The sequence below is a fragment of the Lepidochelys kempii genome, chromosome 5 (assembly GCF_965140265.1).
Source record: "Lepidochelys kempii isolate rLepKem1 chromosome 5, rLepKem1.hap2, whole genome shotgun sequence".
Classification (NCBI taxonomy): domain Eukaryota; kingdom Metazoa; phylum Chordata; order Testudines; family Cheloniidae; genus Lepidochelys; species Lepidochelys kempii.
Window position 1 is genome coordinate 90,251,691 of NC_133260.1, and position 18,182 is coordinate 90,269,872.

The following is an 18,182-nucleotide window of genomic DNA, read 5'->3' on the forward strand; positions in this document are numbered from 1 at the left end:
ATTTTGTTTAAATAGAAATGCCTATAACTAAACACCAAATTTAATTTTTCATACATTATAGTTTTTAAATGATTTTATCACAATCCTTCGTGAAATTGTGTCCTATTTTTTGATGGGAAGAACTTCATATTAGCACTGAGTGGAGCTGGAGGAGCAGGAGAAAATCTACATGATTAGCAGACTCCTCTTTTTTAAAGAGGTGTGTGTATCATCCGGGAAATGTGCTGAGTTTTACAGATACTTCAGGTCAAACTTTGCCCTGAAGCACACCCCATGCAATCCTATTCCATAGAGCTGCACAGGGGTGTAACTAAGGTCAGAATCTGGCCCACAGTCTTCATAATGATAACTTTATAAAGTGAGAGAATAGCTTTAAGATCTACATATAACAACCACCATAAGTGCTGGATGTCTGATGTTGGCTTATTCAATGTGTCCAGCCATTGTGATAGCCATTATGTAAATTAATGAAATATTTCAACTACAGATGGAGAAATTGAAACCCTGGCTTCCTGTTCAAAGTAATTTGCCCATGGTCTGGCAGCAAGTGTGTGACAGAAGTGAGAATAATACGCACATCTCGACTCCAAATCTCGTGCCTTACCTGTGTATCTATGCCCATGCTCGTCACTGCAGTATCTGAGTACCTTCACTGAAGTGTGAGAGCACTAGATTGTGGTCACTATATTACCTGGTGAATTGTTCCTCATTATGTATGTTTCTCTCTTCACTGATGAGATGTGCCCCTCACCCCGTAAGCTGTCAATGATGCCTCTCTCTTTACGAGAGCAGAATGCAATTTTTCTGTGATTTATCCAAAGGAACCATGTAACTTAAATTATGTTAAAGAAAGAAAGAAGAGGGGACAGGGGAGAGACTGTGCCACATGATGGCAGAATAGAGCTTTTAATGGTGTGGCAATACATTTCCATATATCAAAAAAAATGCATCTCCAGTTTGGTGTGTTGTGCTCTTCCAAATAATTTCTTCTTCTGACATTAGCATGGTACTACATCAGTAGCAGCAGATCATATACTGGACCAGGATGGATAAAAATCAATGATTTTTTTTAAAAAAAATTTAAAAGATCGATTTTTTTTTTGATAAAATGCTTTCTGAGGAAAAAACCTAGCTAAAGATAGTTTGAATTAAGATACATTACAGCTCAAAGATATCTCATCATGGAATAGGGATTATAAATTCTAATTAGATAGTATGAGACAATATATTCATGTAATGTTTAAGAAAAGTTTTGTAAATGAGTTCCAATAGTTCATGGATTAGGGACCCAATTTTATGGGGTTCCAGAGGCTTCTGTATAGATTATTTAGGTTCATCTTTCTATCTACCCAATGGGACTCAGTACTCAGTCTAGAACAAACCATCAGAGATGCTTAGTTTTGCAGTTCTGAAACTGTGGATTTGTGTCTCCAGAGGTAACATACTTGTTAACAGCAAAAAATGTTTTAAATAAATAAATAATATATAGCGGTGAGAAATAACAGACCTCAACTCTATTGTCCCTCTGCAAATTTGTGTACACAGTCAATCCCTTACCTCTCTCTAAAAGTGCAAAGTTTCAAAAAGTGCAATGAATAGAAGATTGTTGGGGATGGAATAGGTCTGGACAAGGAGAAGAAGTCTGGAGATAAATGTGAGAAGCAAGGGACATATACTTGTTTTGTTAAAATATTATATGTTTGCTTTTGAAGAAAAAAATCCAGAATACTTAATGTTGTTTTAGTTAAATAAAACAATTTTAAATGTCTGTGCTGAACTGGAGATAGTTCACCTCTCAATGACTTCATAAATATCTGCTTCAATTATCTTTGGTAAATGAAATAACCAAACAATCATTCATTTTGTGATATAGCTCTAAAACTAATCTGAAAAGTTTTCAAAATAAATCACTGTTTAAAAATGTATAGTGTGTACCTTCTAAAAATGAAACCTACATCTATCTCTGCGTTGTGAAGAATATGTATTAAGGTTATAACAACCAACAAGAATGCACTTTTATGTAGAAAACCATGATTAAATCGAGTCTTCCTGACTAGTGATTTAAATCAATTTAAATCTGGACCTTCTGAACAGGCCAAAGGTCATATAGAGGGTAGCGTATGAAGATGGCTGCAGAACAGGCAGTCAACAAGCTGGATTTACAACCAGTTTTTCCAGCAATTTTATAAAGATATCAGTCACTACATAAAAAAAACTTGCCATTAAGGTTAATGAAATTATAAAGCTATTTATTGAGACTAGTATACATTTTTGCTCAATCAAAAAAGTATCAGGAACAGCCTAAGAATCTAAATATCTTTAGTCATATACTTTGTATGGGGTATATATTAACAAATATGCCAAGAATCAGCAGAAGGTTTCCTGCTCTTCAGAAGAAGTGGGCTTGTAGGCGCTAAGTTTCCAAGCTACTTACAAGTAGAACAGATAAGCCAAATACCAGTTAGTGGTACTGTGGAGAAAGAAGCTTGAACTAGGATTTGCTGTCAAGAATATACCTAATTATTAGGTACAAAAGCCTTCTCCTACAGCGTTTTCAGACTAAGACTTACCTATACTTCACAGTTCTAAACCTTCCTGTTTCCAGTTGTCAGGGACAGTGTGCAGCAAAGATCTATTGCTTGGGGCCTGGTAAGCAATGATAGAGGATGGAGTAAGAAACAATGGGGAATCAATTTTTTTAACACAACAAAACATTTCTCTGAAGTTAACTTTTCTGGAGGATCACTTCCAATTACAATACAGCTTAGTAATAAAATGTTTGAGGTGATGTTGAGTCTCAGCTATGTGCCATATTTCCACCAGCACCTCTCCATCACAGGATCACAGGTCAGCTGAACCCCACCAGAGTTCTCTGCTAGTTGTGGGGAATAAGCCCTCCCTCCTGCAAGACAGACCACGCAGCCTGCATGAAAAGAGGAAGTGGCGGAGTTCCCAACATGCCCATAGAAAAGCAGTGGCAGTCCACTCAGAGACAACTCTTGTATGGGCATCCCCTGCCACAACAAAGAGGGGAGAAACAATGGTGTGAGATGTGTCCAGGGGCCCAGAGTATCTTAATCCAACCTTGGGTACAATATATACAGTGGACAAGCGAGATGAACAGCCACTAAACATCGTAACATAGATAAAGATATAATCTACCATCAAATTCATACTTTAGTATCGGGAACTAGCTAATTTCCACCGTTTAAGACAGTGTAAAGTTTAAATAACTCTTGATTCTGCTCGTTAAAGAATAGCATATGTGGGGAGATGAACCACTCACAGATCCAAATGGACTAGACTATTTCTAAAGTTAATTTACTACAATAATGAAAAGCAGTTTAAATTCTCTTTTGTAAGTCACTGTCAGCAGTTAGGCAGCTGTTTTATACCTAAGCCCTGATTGCTCTAGGGGTGAACAGACTAACCAGTGCTCCACATAGAATTTTCAGTTTTTCCTAAATTTTAAAAATAAACTATCATGCAAATTTATTAATAATGAAAGTTGATAGACAGACAGATAGGAGTGAAAACCTCTGTTCACTCACATAACACAATGACAGTGTAAGATTTCCCACGAAAGTGCTTCTCTTTGCAGGGTTATGAGCATAGTTTATTATACAGACTATTTATTCCCAACAATCCTCATGGTCCCATTGCCCCTGACAGCAGCCATTGTCTGGCAGCATCTTATGGGATTTGTACCTTTCTGGCCTACATATTTGTTTGAATATCCTGTGTCGGTCACCTTCTCCCTCTCACCAGCGTTCAGAAATTAATTTTCCTCAAGAATGAACTGCAGTGGCAAAGTGTCTTAAAGAAAGCAATGCTTACCTTTTAAAAGTAAGAGAAAAAGTAAAACAGATAAAACTATTAATTTATGTCTAGCCTTGAGTTTGGGTTAGAATTGCCAACCCTCCAGAACTGTCCTGGAGTCTCCAGAAATTAAAGATGAATCTTTAATTAAAGATGATGTCATGTGATGAAACCTCCAGGAATATGTCTAACCAAAACTGGCAACCTTATCTAGGTAACAGCCTAGTGAAATAGGTTAGACACTGTAGTTACAATATAGTGCCTTACATCACTGAATCACATCCTTACCTTTATGAGTTCAGAAATCTGTCAAACTCTCAGACTTTGTCTAAGCATTTCTATTTCAGAGGTCAAATATTTCCTACAGTGAGAAGAATCCAGCTCCTCTGTATCTCCCTCTGATGTTTAGGTGTTAACAACCTTTATTACCTACTGACTTCTAATCAAAGAGAAGTTCTAAAATGGATCTTGAGATTGACATCCCCTCTGCCACTGTACATTCAGTTTCATTCAATATTGAATGGAAATTAGCTTCCCTGAATAGGGTGACCAGATGTCCCGCTTTTATAGGGACAGTCCTGATTTTTGGGTCTTTTTCTTACATAGGCTCCTATTACCTCAGTCCCGATTTTTCACACTTGCTGTCAGGTCACCCTATCCCTGAATAGACTGTTTTTAATCTCCTTTCAGTTAACATGTATCACTTCAAACATGTATCACCCTTTGAGTCAAGATGGGTGATCATCATCATCATCATGTTCCCATTACACCTCTGGCATTTAGGACAGTGACGAAGCTCCTCCACGCCTCTCTGTTTCTAGCAAGTCTTTCAATGGTTCCCCAGCTGTGCCCCATGTTTTTCAGCTCGGCTTCCACAGCTCTTCACCATGTTGTTTTCAGGCAGCCTCGTTTTCACTTGCCTTCAGGTGTCCATCTTATTGCCACTCTGGTGATGGAATCAGTTTCTATCTGAAGCACATGGCCAATCCATCTCCAATGCTTCCTGGCAATGATAGTGCTCATAGCCTCTTGGCTTGCAAATAACTATTAAAATAGTTATTTGCATATAAATAAGTCTGTCTCTTCAAATTTGGTTAGCTGCCTCAGCTTAAGGAGTCATACACAATGCAGCTCTCATCAAATCAGAACCTTCATGTTACCACAGTTGTCAATAATTCTCCAAAATGTCAATTCTATATGATTTATTGTGGACAATACCCAGTCCAACACAGCTTCTCTGCAAAAATTGCTGACAGGGTGCCAGTTAGTGCCAACTGTGATACTGATTTTGCAATGAGATATTAGATAGTCCAAATTTTCCAACAGAACACTTTTTAAAATTATTAAACAATTAATTATAAATACCTAGAGGATAACAGGAGATAATAGCCAGTATAGCTACATGCCAGTCAACCTAATTTCCTTCTTTGACACGATTACTGGTCTAATGGATAGTGAGTGGGTAAGCAGCAGCCTTGATGTATCTTGATTTTAGTAAGGCTTTTGACACTGTCCCATATGACATTCTCACCAGCAAACTACCAAAATGTGGTCTAGATGAAATTAGTAATGGGTAAACTACTGATTGATAATTACTCTTTCAGTATGTTTTTTCAACGGTTCACTGTCAGTCTGGAAGGATTCATAGATTCATCGATATTTAGGTCAGAAGGGACCATTATGATCATCTAGTCTGACCTCCTGCACAACGCAGGCCACAGAATTTCACCCACCACTCCAGGATTTGTCTAATGGGGTCATATAGGGATCTGTCCTGGGTCTAGTACTATTCAATATTTTCCTTAGACTTAGATAAAAAAGCAGAGAGTACACTTATAAAATTGGCAGATGACACAAAGCTGGGAGGGGTTCCAAACACTGTGGAGGACAGGATTAGAATTAAAAATCATCTTGATAAATTGGAGAATTGGTCTGAAATCAACAAAATGAAGTTCAATAATGACAAGTGCGAAGTACTACACTTAGGAAGGAAAAATCCAATGCACAAATACAAAACGGGGAGTAATTGTCAGAAAGAAGAGCCTGGAGTAGGGCCAGTCTCTGGGCAACCTAATGTATCCAGCTGACCTGAAGCATGGCTGCCTAATTTGTAACACTGCCTGATTGGTTGGATGAGCCTGCAGACCAGCTCTTAACCCCATCAGCAGCAGGTCAATAGCTACTCAAAAGCATTTGCCCATGTTTGCAATAGCTCATGCCTTGTCCCACTCCAGGTAACCCTGGTCCAACTCTTGGCTCTGGAATTTGACTCTGGTTATGACCTTGGGCTCTGACTCCTGGCTCATAACTCCTGCTCTGCCTCTGACCCTTGGCTTTGGCCTGACTCCTGTTCTGACCACTACACATGACCCATGTCCCAGTCACTGACAATAACTGATTAGGCAGTACTGGTGAAAAGGATCTGGGGGTTATACTGGATCATAAATTGAATAGAAGCCAACAATGTGATGCAGTTGCCAAAAAGGGCAGTATCATTGTGAGCTCTATTAACAGGATTGTTGTACATAACACAAATGGAGGTAACTCTCCTGCTTCACTCGGCAGTGGTGAGGCCTCACCTGGAATCCTGTGTCCAATTGTGGGTGCCATACATTAGGAAATCTGTGTACATCAGAAGTAGGAAACCTGCTAAACAACCAGTGGAGCCACTGGATGATCGAGATGCTAAAGGAGCAGTCAAGGACGATAAGGCCATTGCGGAGAAACTAAATGAATTCTTTGCATCAGTCTTCATGGCTGAGGATGTGAGGGAGATTCCCAAACCTGAGCCATTCTTTTTAGGTGACAAATCTAAGGAATTGTCCCAGAATGAGGTGTCACTAGAGGAGGTTTTTGAACAAACTGATTAACTCAACAGTAATAAGTCATCAGGACCAGATGGTATTCGCCCTAGAGTTCTGAAGGAACTCATATGTGAAATTGCAGAACTACTAACTATAGTGTGTAACCTATCATTTAAATCAGCTTTTGTACCAAATGACTGGAGGATAGCTAATGTGATGCCAATTTTTAAAAAGGGCTCCAGAGGTGATCCCAGCAGTTATAGGCCAGTAAACCTGACTTCAGAACTCGGCAACCTGGTTGAAACTATAGTAAAGAACAAAATTGTCAGACACATAGATGAACATAATTTACTGGGGAAGAGTCAACATGGTTTTTGTAAAGGGAAATCATGTCTCACCAATCTACTAGAATTCTTTGAGGGGGTAAACAACCATGTGGACAAGGGGGAATCCAGTGGATATAGTGAACTTAGGTTTTCAGAAAGCCTTTGAGAGGTCCCTCTTAAGCAAAGTAAACGGTCATGGGATAAGAGGGAAGGCACTCTCATGGATTGGTAACTGGTTAAAAGATAGGAAAGAAAGGGTAGGCATAAATGGTCAGTTTTCAGAATGGAGAGAGGTAAATAGTGGTGTTCCCCAGGGGTCTGTATTGGGGCCAGTCCTGTTTAACATATTCATAAATGAGCTGTAAAAATGGGTAAACAGTGAGGTGACAAAATTTTCAGATGATACAAAAATACTCAAGACAGTTAAGTCCCAGGCAGACTGCAAAGAGCTACAAAAGGATCTCACAAAACTGCGTAACTGGGCGACAAAACGGCAGATGAAATTCAGTGTTGATAAATGCAAAGTAATTCAAATTGGAAAACGTAATCCCAAGCATACATATAAAATGATGGAGTCTAAATTAGCTGTTACCACTCAAGAAAGAGATATTGGAGTCATTGAGGGTTGTTCTCTGAAATCATCCATTCAATGTGCAGTGGCAGTCAAAAAAGCAAACAGAATGTTGGGAATCATTAAGAAAGGGATAGACAATAAGACAGAAAATAGCATACTGCCTCTATATAAATCCATGGTACGCCCCCACGTTGAATACTGCGTGCAGATGTGGTCACCCCATCTCAAAAAAGATATATTGGAATTGGAAAAGGTTCAGAAAACAGCAACAAAAATTATTAGAGGTATGGAATGGCTTCCGTATGAGGAGAGATTAATAAGACTGGGACTTTTCAGCTTGGAAAAGAGACGACTAAGGAGGGATATGATCGAGGTCTATAAAATCATGACTGGTGTGGAGAAAGTAAATAAGGAAGTGTTATTTACTCCTTCTCATAACACAAGAACCTCTAGCTTTCACCCTGACCGCACCAAACGATCCATTGTCTACAGCCAAGCTCTGTGATACAACCGCATTTGCTCCAACCCCTCAGACAGAGACAAACACCTACAAGATCTCTATCAAGCATTCTTACAACTACAATACCCTCCTGCGGAAGTGAAGAAACAGATTGATAGAGCCAGAAGAGTTCCCAGAAGTCACCTACTACAGGACAGGCCTAACAAAGAAAATAACAGAACGCCACTAGCTGTCACCTTCAGCCCCCAACTAAAACCCCTCCAATGCATTATCAAGGATCTACAACCTATCCTAAAGGATGACCCAACACTCTCACAAATCTTGGGAGACAGGCCAGTCCTTGCCTACAGACAGCCCCGCAACCTGAAGCAAATACTCACCAGCAACCACATACCACACAACAGAACCACTAACTGAGGAACCTATCCTTGCAACGGTTGCCAACTGTGTCCACCTATCTATTCAGGGGACACCATCACAGGGCCTAATAACATCAGCCACACTATCAAAGGCACGTTCACCTGCACATCCACCAATATGATATATGCCATCATGTGCCAGCAATGGCCCTCTGCCATGTACATTGGGCAAATTCGACAGTCTCTACATAAAAGAATAAATGGACACAAATCAGATGTCAAGAATTGTAACATTCAAAAACCAGTCGGAGAACACTTCAATCTCTCTGGTCACTCAATTTCTGATCTCAAAGTGACTATCCTTCAACAAAAAAACTTCGAAAACAGACTCCAGCAAGAGACTGCTGAATTGGAATTAATTTGCAAATTAGATACAATCAACTTAGGCTTGAATAGAGACTGGAAATGATTGAGTCATTATAAAAAGTAACCTATTTCCCCATGTTTATTCCTCCCCTCCCCTCCCCCCCCCCCCCCCCCCCGTCCCTCAGACGTTCTTGTTAAACCCTGAATTTGTGCTGGAAATGGCCCACCTCGATTATCATACTCATTGTAAGGAGAGTGATCACTTTAGATAAGCTATTACCAGCAGGAGAGTAGGGTGGGGGGGAGAAAAAACCTTTTGTAGTAATAAACACCCATTTTTTCATGGTTTGTGTGTATAAAAACATCTTCTGTATTTTCCACAGTATGCATCTAATGAAGTGAGCTGTAGCTCATGAAAGCTTATGCGCAAATAAATTGGTTAGACTCTAAGGTGCCACAAGTACTCCTTTTCTTTTTGCGAATACAGACTAACATGGCTGTTACTCTGAAACAAGAACTAGTGGTCACCAAATTAAATTAATAGGCAGCATGTTAAAACAAACACATAGTCAACGTGTGGAACTCCTTGCCAGAGGATGTTGTGAAGGCCAAGACTATAACAAGGTTCAAAAAAGAACTAGATAAGTTCCTGGAGGATAGGTCCATCAATAGCTATTAGCCAGGATGGGCAGGGATGGTGTCCCTAGCCTCTGTTTGCCAGAAGCTGGGAATAAGTGACAGGAGATGGATGACTTGATGATTAACTGTTCTGTTCATTCCCTCTGGGGTGCCTGACATTGGCCACTGTCAGAAGACAGGATACTGGGCTAGATGGACCTTTGGTCTGACCCAGTATTGCCATTCTTCTGTTCTTACGACAAATTCGAGAAAATCTACAGGAGAACAACAACTATGAAAGGTTTAGAAAACCTGATCTATGATGAAAGTTTAAAAAAAAAACTTGGCTTGTTTAGTCTTAAGAAAAGACGATTGAGGGGGGAGGACCTGATAATTCTTCAACTATTTTAAGGGTTGTTACAAAGAGGACAGTGATCAATTGTTCTCTGTGTCCACCAACGATAGGACAAGATGTAATCAGCTTAATCTGTAGCAAGGGAGATTTGTTGGCTATTAGGAAAAACTTTCTAAATTCTGGAATAGCCTTCCAAGGAAGGCTGTGGAATCCCCATCACTGGAAATTTTTAAGAACAGGAGGAACAAACACTTGTCAGGGATGGTATAGGTATATTTGCTCCTGCCTCAGACAGCGGGATGGACTAGATGACCTCTTGAGATCCCTTCCAGCCATACTTTTCATGATTCTGATTTTTCTGTTTGACAATGCTGTTTTTTTGGAAATCTAGAAAGGACCATGTTGATTATAATGAAATTTTATTTAGGAAAAAAACAAAATGAAGCATTCCATTTTTACAGTATTGGAACAGAATGTTTTGATTTTTCATTTCAAACTGACTTTATTTCAAATTTTTAAAACATTTTAGAAGTCAAAATAGGAATGAAACATTCTGTTATTTATCAAAATAGAATGTTCTACTCAATCAAAAAAATTGTAAATTCGATTTTGCTGAAAAAATTGAAGCATTTTGTTCCGATTCAGATAAAAAACAAATTACAACCTATATATGTGCAAACTATTTTTAGAGGGGATTTTGCATGCTATGCAGTTTGTTTAGGCAAAACTTTGCTAAATTTGAGGTGTAACAAAGACTTGTCTCTCTATTGCAGAATGATAATTAGGGAACTTATGTAAACTTAGTAATTTCCAGTTCTTGCCTCTCAAGGGTGTAATGTATAGCTCCAATATAAAACATTTGATGTCAATTTTCATTTTATTTAATTTTTATCATGTGATTAAAAAATTATTTTGCTAAACCCACTGAAAAAAAGTGGGGGGTTGCAGGAGACATGTTTCTTCAGCGAAGAGTGTTAGTGGGAACAGTCTTTATCTCTCTCCTTCACACAGTTACAAAAGTCTTTTTAAACTTTCATTTTTTCATTGTAAAGCCAAATGATGGTGATAATATACTGATCCCAAAAATCACTTTTGAAATAATATCCTGTAAACTGGTGTTACAGGGTTTGAATTAAGAGGCCTCCTTGCAGCTAAAGTCTACAGGTACTAATTTCCAATAAATATAAAAGGTTATGAAAAAATGCATAACTTTAAGTAAATGGAATAAGGAAAATTGGTATAAAGGTTAGGCATGTCTTTCATAAGGGACTGCCTACCATTCTTTAAAAGACAAATCCTAAAGTTATGTACAAAGAGGAATTTGATACCTAGTACAGAATTTAGCTGTCTGCTAAAATTTACATAGGTTTTATCAAAAGCCTAATAAAGAAATGCATGCTCTTTTTGTTTGGTATTTTAGCTCTAATTTACATTTGAACATGCTGCAATGAATAAAGTGCAGTGTTCACTGTGACTCTGGGAAAGTGTGTTGTGTTCAGTGACTCAGGAAAATATGGGAAATTAAATATCAGTGGATAAAACCATGAAGAGCTGTGTTCAGAAAGACACAGGAAAATGTGATGCATTTTAATGTTCTATGATGTGTGATTTCCCAAGAGACCCTGTGGTTAAATATCTTCTGTTTGGTTCAACCACGGAGGCACAGTTTGTTGCAAGCTCCCAGAACACGGGATTCTGTTGGCCTGTATGAGTCTGTGACGTAAGATGCTTTATTTACTCTTCTCTCTGCCTTTTTTCCCCCCCTTTCTTGCTGTTTTAAAAGGCAGCTATCCCTTGCCATATGTACAGACGCTCCCCGACTTACGCAATAGTTCCATTCCGGAAAGCCTTGTAAAACTCAAATTTTGCGTAAGTCGGAAACATATACCCGTACATTACGCAAAAATTTCCGCAACTCGAAAATCCTATTTCTGGCTTATGGAACTTTTTCCGGAAGGGCGAATTTGTGTAAGTCAGGTCTTGCATAACCCGGTGAGCGTCTGTAACTAACTCTATAGTCACAGTTTCTCAATAATACTTTCTGACCTTTGTGCAATTGTTTAATCAGCTTTATTTAGAAAAGTACTAACTGCAAATAAAATATTTTCCTCTAAAAATTCATCTTAACGTATGTATTGCCACTTTATTCTGCTGTTAGTAAGATTTTGTAAATTATTTAATGCCTTTATTTAGCAAAGTATTAACTCCATAAAAATGTTCCTCTCTAAAAATGCATGCAACACTTTATTCTTCTATTTATTCTGTCATTCAGACTTTGTACACCTGTTTACTAGACTTTATTTAGAATAACACTAGATGTGTAAAAAGCAAATTTTCCTCTAAAAATCAGGAAAAAGCATGAAAGCTATATTGACTCATTTAAATCTAATGTATGAAATATTTTTTTTTCCAAAATAGCGCCAAAAATGCACATGTCCAAAAATGAGACATAGGGGCAGCACATGAAGCAAAGAGAAAGCATAGAAACCTGTCAAAATGTATATGATAAGTAAAGGTATAACTCTTCCTAATGACCACAGTTGGCTGAACCACCATCTGTTCCCAAACAACATTGTGGGTTTTTTTTTGTAATATAGAAGTGCACTCATTCAGCAATGTTTAATCAAGCAGAACTGACCTTTCTCTCCCAATACCACAGCTTGTTTTCAATAAATGTTTAACTTACTGATTTCTGAAGAGAATTCTTCATAACACACAGTGCCAGTTCTGATCTCACTTACACTGCTTTTATAGTGGTGTAACTGCATGTCTTCAATATAGCTGTATGTCTGATTTATAAAGATTAGAATAAAAAGCTTGTCTTATATTTTGAAAATCTCATGACACTTTGGCCAGTGCAAACACCTCTGCAGTAGACTCCAAATGTTTCCTTTGTCATTCCACTTCACCTGTCTCAGTGGTCTCCAACCTTTTTACACACAAGATCACTTTTTGAATTGAAGTGCAACTCAGGATCTTCCCCTCCCCTTCCCCAAGGCCCCGCCCCGCTCACTCCATCCCCCCTCTCTCCATCACCCACTCTCCTCCACTCTCACTCACTTTCAACGGGCTGGGGCAGGGGTTGGGGTTCAGGAGGGGGTGCAGGCTCTGGGCTGGGGCCAAGTTATTTGCAGTGTGGGAGGGGGCTCCAGGCTGAGCCTGGGGCAGAGTGTTGGGGTGCAGGAGGGGATGCAAGCTCTGAGACAGCATTTGGGTGCCGGAGGGGGCTCTGGGTTGTGGCAGAGTGTTGGGGTGCAGGAAGGGGTACTGGCTCTGGAAGGGGGGTATGGGCTGGGGCAAGGGCTTGGGGTTCAGGAGGAGGTTCAGGGTGTAGGAGGGGGTTTGAGGTGCTGACTCTGGGAGGGGGCTCAGGGCTGGGGTGGCTCCCGATTGGTGGTGCAGCAAGACTAAGGCACGCTCCCTGCCTGCCCCAGCCCCATGCCGCTCCCGGAAGGTGCCAACGCGCCCCTCTGCAGGCACTGCCCCTGCGGCCCATTGGCCACAGTTCTCCGTTCCTAGCCAATGGGAGCTGAGGGGGGCGGTGAGTGCAGGCAGGCAGAAGTGTGCAGAGACCCGTGCCCCTCCCCTCCCCAAAGGGCTGTGGGGGTATGCTAGGCGCTTCCAGGAGCGGCATGGGGCCAGGGGAGGCAGGGAGCCTGCCTTGGCGGCAGCCCTGCCACAGCTGGAGATCATGAGTCTCCAGGATCGAACAGTTGACTGTGATCAACCAATTGATAACCACTGACCTATCAGTTTCTCATTCTCTTGACCAGAATATGTATAGATACTGTCAGAGGAACCACTTAATCCCATAACACTTATAAACTTGGGAGTTCTTTTACTTTATGTTAGATATTGTTCAATAACAATCTAAGTGAAACATGAAAAGCCAGATGGATGCACACCCATCATGTCGACAGTTTGGAAGAGAACAGACAAGCATTTTATTTAGTATTACTGCTAATTTTCCTGTACCTCTTCTTTCCCTCTATGTTGTCCTAATAAACTGTGGGAGTTGAAACTGTTGGAGATTAGATAACTGGAGAGCTACCTGCAGTATGTTCTTAAATACAAGTGATGAAATTTGGGCCTCACTGAAGTTATGGGAGTTTTGCCATTGACTTCAATGGGGCCACAATTTCACTCAGAGTTTAGGAAGATACACAGAGTGCTATCAATGAGGTTAAAAGAAGTTACTTATCCTAAATCATAGTACTGGTGTCTGAACTTTTTTGGATAATGCACAGTCTGATTAATCCAGACTGCATCACACTGGTGATAGCTCCTTCAGCTAGTTATTGAAGCATTTGCCACATTCATCACAAATAAGGTGCACTGGCATGGCGTGGTGATTTCTTTGGACCTTTTTACTGAGACTCACTGGTTCCCAGAATGTTCCTGGTCAGTTTTGAGAAGGATACTCATGATCTTCTGTGATCCTTCATATTCATAATTATGAGTCTAACCTTCTTTGTTGTTTAAAGCAAGTAGTGTGGCTGCCATACATTATTCAAGGCTTTAATCAACCCCTTAGCAAATGGAGACTACCAATCACTTGTAAACACATTGAGGTCCACCCTTATTTTCAGGAATCTTTTGATACTAGCATGCTGACTGATTACCAGTGTTTCAAATATCCCATTCTGGAGATCAAGACAATGGCTATAAAAAGACGAAACTTCGCAAGTGTGTGTGCACTCTGACAATGCCCAAACTAGGCATCCAAAGACTCCCATGTGCACTTACCCGTGGAAGTTTGTACATGAAGTCTTTGCATGCAGAAATGTGCGCCCACTTTTGAAGATTTTTACCCTCAATTCTATGTGTACTTGACACCACTGGCATCCTGCAGAGATTCCAGTATGAGATTTGCACATTTGGACTTGAGCCTGTGCTTGGCCATGTGATGAATGACCTTCCCTGAGGGTTTTATATCAAGATCAATTGGTAATTTAGGTCCTACTGGTTCTCACAGCAGCTTTTCATACAACTGACCAGAGATTGCTGATGTGTCTGGAATTGCCATTCAGTATGGTTCACATTAAACCTTAGATACCAGTCAGTTGGTGTTAATGAACAATTGTCATCACTGTGAAGTGACCAAACTGCAGCATTTCTCAGAGATTTCTCTCTCCCTCTCTCACTTTGTTAATTCAATGTATATATGAAAGGATGAGACTTGAAGGGAAAAAGTAGTCTCCCAAATAACATCCACTTGAGATGCAAAAATAAAATTGTGCAGTTCTGTATTATATGAGCATGTTTCTTGAGCACTTTGATTAGCAGTGAAATAGCTCATGTTGACATTTAAAATGTCATCACCAAGGTTCATAATTAACTCCTTTGAAATTATAGGTCTGCTACTTGGTAGGACAGTTCACACCTCTCTTGCACTTAATGTTTTGGCCTGTCTGTACACTCAGATATTACTATCTTGGTTTAAATTTGGGGAGTTTTCTCTGCTATCACAAAGCCCAGAGACTTATTTTTGCTAAACAAAAGTTTAAAGTCTGATGCACAATATGCAGTCCCCATGAAAAGTACCAGCTTGCTGAGTCACTGTGAACCTTATAGAACTCAGAAATCTTGTTGCTGTGTAGAAACTTGTTATGAAGAGGCTCTCTTTTGCATCATGTTGCTTATTACTGCAAAGATTTGTTTGGAGGTAATGAGTCAGGTTACAAATGTTGGTATTGCTTCTGACCACGCCTTTTCAATGGCACAAAAAGATCAGGTTGAATGTGGTTCGAAAAAAAATTTTTTTTCTTGTTATGCAACCTGTGTAGGTTCAGCCCTTATTTAGCCTCTGACAACCTTACCATAGCAACACTTGCCCTCCTGATGATGAGTTTAGCTTATTGTCATTCCATTCCCCTTGGAGTATAGCTTTCAACAGAGCTCCTCGAAAATTTGCAGCTTATTTGGAATGCAGCAGAATATTTTTACTCATGGTCTTGAGCTAATCGAATCATATCACTCCAATACTTCATTATTTATATTGACTGTCTAGAAAGTGCCACAGATAGGACTGTTGATATTTAAAAACTGTGAATAGTGTCAACCCTGACTTATATACAAAATGTCTTCTTTGAGCCAAGGGCTGATAGGTGTCTATATACACATATCACCCATTATTTGAGGGACCTGTACTGCTGCAGCTGTAAGGTCTCCTGTGTAGCTGCTCTATGTTGGTGAGAGATGCTCTCTGACGACACAGTGCTGTTTACACCAGCACTTTTTGTCGATTAAACTTTTGTCAGGAGGGTGGGGTTCAAATCACACTCCTGACCGACAAAAGTGCTAGTGTAGACATAGCCTTAAACAGTTTATTTCTTTCCTTTTCCTTTTTACTGGGTATCAGCAGTTTGTGTAGTAATTTGACATCATGATGGCACTGGAGTACCTTCAATAATGGTATTTCGGTAGGTTAGTTCTGCAGTTTATTTGGGGAATGAAGCTTGTTTCATCCACTGAACCAACTAGTCTCTTAATCTGGCTGCAAGTATTATTCTCTGAGCTACATCTATATGAGTTGCAGATGCAGCTCTAGTGCATGTGGTGGTTCTGTTAAGTTATACTGTCAGCAAGGCAGGATTTTTAAGACCCCCTTTTCAGAACTATGGCCAGTTCATTAAGCATTCACCAGATCAACTTATTCTGGCTATGATCAAGAACCATATTTAGCAATCAAATATCAGGCCTTGCAGCTCAAAAAAAAAAAACCGGTATTAAAAGTAAGTTAGACAGGTAGCCAACTAAGGCATTACATTTCATGGGGTTCTGCGACTCTGAAAGGAGTTATACTGCTCAAAGAAGCCATTTGGCATGAAAAACCCATTCTCTAGGTCCCATCCCCAAAGCACAGGTTCCAGGGAAGGGTGGCTGGCCAGAAGACAGATTTCACTCCATTCAGGGGGAGAGAAAGGAAGCTAGGACAAAGGAAAGAAGAACGGAAAGAGAGTTCCAGGCCAAATATATGGGAGACCTGCTTCGCTGTTTCCAAAGAGGTAAATCAAAAAATCATTCACTGAACTATACTGGCACCCCAAAAGTGGCTGTAACAAGCCTCTTTCTTCACTCTCATGATTTTTGTCACACATTCTTCCTGTCTCTTCCACTCCCCATCTATTCTTCATATTCTTTATGGTTTCATTTCCGTACAGCTGTCTTTACTCAACTCTACAATTGTTGAGGCTTTTAGTGCTCAAGCTATATTGAAATCATTTCAGATAGCCCTTAAGCATGAAAGCTCAAGGCGTCCTTGGAATGGAGCAATGGAGATAAAAGTAACTGAGTGAACCAGATGTCCTGCTGATGCCAAAGGTTGATCTCTCAGAAAATGTTGCTAGCCCAAAATGTTAGTGACCTGGATGGTTGCCCAGCTTGCCTTAAAGACTAGCCAGGAGGAAAAACCAGCATGTTTTCTGTTCAGGTCAAAGTAGTTCATCTTAGATGCCATCTATATAGGAAAGGAAGCCAAACCTGACACCTGTCTAATCAGTCTTTGCTCCCCCACTTAATCCCTTTCATTGCTTCCACTGCCATTAGGAAAAAACACCATAAACCCAACCCATCAGTCAATATCATTCCTTTTTTCCATTCTGTATAATTCTGAAGTTCCCTTAATTTTAATAAAGGCAAGGTAGAGGAGGTAATACCTTTTATTGAACCAACTTCTACTGGTGCAAGGTACAAGCTTTCGAGCTTTCACTCTTTTTCAGGTCTAGGGAAAGAAATCAGCATGTTTCAGCTAAATTGTATTTAATGTAGTATATTTTTCTAGTGAAGTAAGAGAGGCAACATTTGTTTTCTTTTTAGATTGCACAATTTACAGTTTGGGGCTAAAAACTGCCAAGATCCAGCAGGATCCATATGCTAGATTTAGGATTTTGCAGCAGTCATGTGCTGTATCTAGATTTTTTTTGGTGCAGTAGAAGTATCTCCACTTGTTCTCTATTAATGCCATTAAAGGTGGTTTTCTGTAGGGGAAGATGACGCAACAACCTATCACATACCCCTAGGGTGACCAGATGTCCTGATTTTATAGGGACAGTCCCGATTTTGGGGGCTTTTTCTTATATAGGCACCTATTACCTCTGACTCCCTATCCTGATTTTTTACACTTGCTATCTGGTCACCCTACATACCCCCCCCCACCCCAAAAGTGCTTCAATTTGAATATACTAACCAATTGCTTTCCCACATATCCACCCATGCATGTGTCTGTGTGCTGGGGAAGGTGAGTGGGGATAAGTTTATCTCCAATATTTAACCCATCCTCCCTAGGGGCTCCTGGGCCCTGAGCAGCGATTCAGCGCAATGAGGAGAGCAGAGCAGAGCAAAGCAAAGCCCCAGGGACAGGAGGGAGGCTGAGATGTTGCGGGGGGAGTGGATGAGGCGGGAAGGGGAAAGGGCCCAGCTCCCGGAGGAGATGAGTGGGGGGCTGGAGCACGTGTGGGGGCTAACGCGGGAAGAAGGGAAGGCGAGATGGGCTGGGTGGG

The 18,182-nt window shown here is 40.2% G+C and overlaps 1 protein-coding gene across 10 annotated transcripts in view; it reads right to left on the minus strand.

The window, feature by feature from the left end:
* Positions 1–18,182, minus strand: part of AOPEP (aminopeptidase O (putative)) — a 387,253-nt gene that overhangs the window by 368,237 nt on the left and 834 nt on the right. For 9 of the 10 annotated variants that reach the window (XM_073344964.1, XM_073344963.1, XM_073344965.1 and 6 more), the window contains exon 2: positions 17,340–17,404. The gene's annotated coding sequence lies outside the window, so the exon portion shown is untranslated. Of the gene's footprint in view, positions 1–2,570; positions 2,647–17,339; positions 17,405–18,182 lie in introns of all 10 variants that reach the window. The other variant, XM_073344962.1, reaches the window with a different exon arrangement.